This window comes from Pinus tabuliformis, chromosome 3_2 (assembly GCF_031772625.1).
Source record: "Pinus tabuliformis cultivar Carrire ecotype Pingquan chromosome 3_2, CPIR1, whole genome shotgun sequence".
In the NCBI taxonomy this organism is placed as follows: domain Eukaryota; kingdom Viridiplantae; phylum Streptophyta; class Pinopsida; order Pinales; family Pinaceae; genus Pinus; species Pinus tabuliformis.
This window is the reverse complement of record NC_142302.1, coordinates 371,700,325-371,703,750: the sequence shown is the minus strand read 5'-3', so window position 1 is coordinate 371,703,750 and position 3,426 is coordinate 371,700,325.

Below are 3,426 nucleotides of genomic sequence, written 5' to 3'. Positions count from 1 at the left end.
TGTTTATTCTAGATCTGTATACTGACACATGTAATGATCTAAACTGGGTATAACTTTGAAATTGCTGCAAGTCATGATTGAATATTTATAGATCTGTACGCGGGTTGGCTTTGATGCAAGAGCATATGTACGTGGGTTTGGTTCATTGTAGTAGTGTATACCATTTGAGCTATGATCTTTGAAGTTACAAGTGGTTCTGGTTGTTGATGAGTTCTAATGACAGTTTAAAGGTGTCAGTATTCTACATATCTTGTTTGGTTGATTGTGTTTAGCTTCAGTATTGATGGATGAGAAGTAATATTGGATCAGGATCATAATGACTCATATTTATGTGATCTGATGGACTAGATATGGGTGCTAACACATATATTACCTTTGTATATGCAATGATCTGGGTATGTTTGAAGTAAGGAAGTGAAACGAAGTTATGAATAAGTAATTAATGACATATACGCTAGTTCTCTTTGGTGAAGTTGCGTATGCATGCTGGTTCAGCACTTCCAAGTAGCATATGCACTCTAATGCATGATTTTGATGATACAGTTGGTTCTGAATATTGTTGCAGAGTTCAGTGTTCTGCTCTGTGTTCTGGTGACTATGTTGTTGACAGGGTTTTCAGTGTTTTAGTGATTTAGAAATTGATGATTCTAGTATTGATTGTTTTGTGCTTCAATGATATTCATGGGTCTAGTATGAAAATTTGATGAAACATGGCCTTTAGATTATAGTGTTGTGCTTCAGGAGTATCCAGTCTGAAAATTTATGAAATGTGGTCCCTGGAGGATGAAAGGAGATTGTAGGCCAGTGCCTATGTAGTAGTACATCAGCTAGTACAAGAGCAAAGGGGGTGGTAGCTCCCTTGCAGTAGCAACTGGAGAACAATTGAAGATTGGAGCATTCAGTAGGCAAGCACCTACGTACTAGTAAATGGATCAGCTAGTACAAGAGCTAAGGGGGTTTTAGCTCCCATCTAGGAGAGTCTGGAAAACGTGAGAGGGTTGTAGCCCTCTGCAGGCAGAAGCCTGCGTACTGGTATAAGACTGCACCAGTACAAAACTATTGTAAAATGAAGTTTCTTATTAAAGGAAGATAGATATGACTTCAACAGGTGGTTTTCACCCACATTGGGTTTCCACCTTATATCATGGTGTTCATGTGTGCTTCTTCTGTGTGATGATCTATTCTATTTTACTGCACCTGCTTACTGTTCATATGGTTAATAAAGTTCTGATGAACTAACTAAAGATCAACATTTAATGGATTAACTGAATCATAAGTATTCAGGATATACGCTAGTTGCATTAGACACAGTTGCATATACACACGGGTTCCATTAACTGAAGTAGCGTATCTGTATCTAAGTATGGAAATGAAAAGTTTTATTGATTTAATAATACTGATTCACCCCCCCCTCTCAGTATTATTCCCAACAACCATCAATGCCAAAGGGGGAGATTGTTGAAATATGTTGTCATTGATGGCCATAGGGAAATGGAAAAACAATGTTCATTGTAGTCAAGATGTAGCACAGGTGTCAAAGAATGTCACAAGGAGTAGACTAATGGAGCAACATTCAACCATGGAAGCAAAAGGTGCAGAGGATTTAGAATGAATTGTGGGGTAGTATATTATCTCATATATTTGTAAAAGTCACCCATGTGGATAGAACTCTGAAAGAGATTTCCAATGGTATATGAAAGTCCTAAAAACACCTCATAGATAAAAATTTAGAGCCAGTGAATTTTTTTTTACCCCCGGTCCAAAATAATGGAGTTAGCAAAGTTTTGGAAGACCTTGGTGTGTAGTGAAAGTTGGCAAAAGCTCCAAGACAGGTAGATCCTCTAAGAAATATCTATGGGAAGACATGGGGGACATGTTACATAGTGGAAAATGATTACATGGAGTAGTTAGCAGCAGGTGGAACCCACTAAGAAGGAAAAGCCCGAAAAGATAAAGAGGTAGCACAACAAAGAGTCAGCTCTGAAGAAACCAAAGGAAAGGGATAGGTCACATGGTGAATTCCTAGGGCCACTAGAGATAGTCCGTTCGATAGGATCTGTGATCCTCGGAGTAGCTTCCCACACAAGTTGATTACGTAGATCAATGACAGAGAGCTACTCCGGTGGAACCTCTCCCAAAACAATAATCAACATAGGAATCGTGCAGGAGACAAGCTGACCGAAACCATGGTTTTTGGAAAAATAAATTAACGAAGAGATTGGTCGCAAAACCAAAAGTTTAGAGACATTTTTTCTCTCTCCTCTTGGAGGACATTTGGAAGCACGAGTTTCGCTCGGAGGATAGGAGAGGATGACATCAACATCAAAAAATAGAAGGTGGACACGTGGCATGTATATAGGGAATTTTTCGGCACCCAAGTGGCCCTTTTCTAGGTCAAAAGTTTAACTACTCAAAGGTCAACACATCGTAGTGGTGATGTCATCCTAGATGGATGAGCCAAAAAAATTCAATTTTCGAAATGTAGTGGAATTGCCAGATTGTAGAGTATTGGGACACAATGGTAGTGTACAGAGTGGTAACCAATGAATAGAGGGTCGGGCATACCCTACCGACTAGCTCATATTGGTGGAGGGAACCCCAAAATCCCAGAATCTTAGAACCCCATAACATGGTGGAGATAGAGTTGAAGCTCGAAACCCAGAAACCCTAGAACCCAAAAATCTCGTAACACCATAAATCCTAGAATCCCGTTGCTTTTAAAGAATTGAATTAAATAGAAGAGGTGCGACCAATGATGTAAAGTCATTAACAAAACAAAAAATGCCTGCATATGGCTCAAAAAGGGGTAACCACCCAATATCTTAGGTTGTGGTCATAGAGGCTTGTCCTATGGAGGAAAAAAAGAAAAGGGCCAAGAAAAAAGGGGCCGAAAGGAAAAACAACGAAACTGTTATTTTAACTATAGTTTTGGTAGTTAAGCTAGAATTAAATAAAGATAAAATTAGTAGGAAAACTGTCAACTTCTATAAAGAGATAGAATGAAAAGAATTAGTATAAAATATTAGTTTAAGTGGCAAAAAAGGGAGTGAAGGTTAGTTTGACTTGGAGATGAAGCCAAAAATAGAAAACAAGGTCTAGAAAGCCTAAGATGAATAGGACAAAGGAAAAAATGAAGTAGCATGGAAGCAATTAAAGAAACGATAAGAGAAGGCTTGAACAAACAAAATCAAAAACATTTTTTTTTTGAGACAAACCTTTTATTTTTGTGAGTTGTTGGTATGGCGTTTTCAGTGATCAAGGATTTCTAAAGGTGTTGGTGGTTGACAGATTCATGTTTTTTTCAAGAAGAGAATGAATACATGTTTTTGAGTTTGAAGATGGATGAAATATTTAAACAATGAGTTTCTAGCAAGTTGTATATTGATAATTAGGGGTTGGTGCTCCTTCCAATGGGTGTTGTAGAAC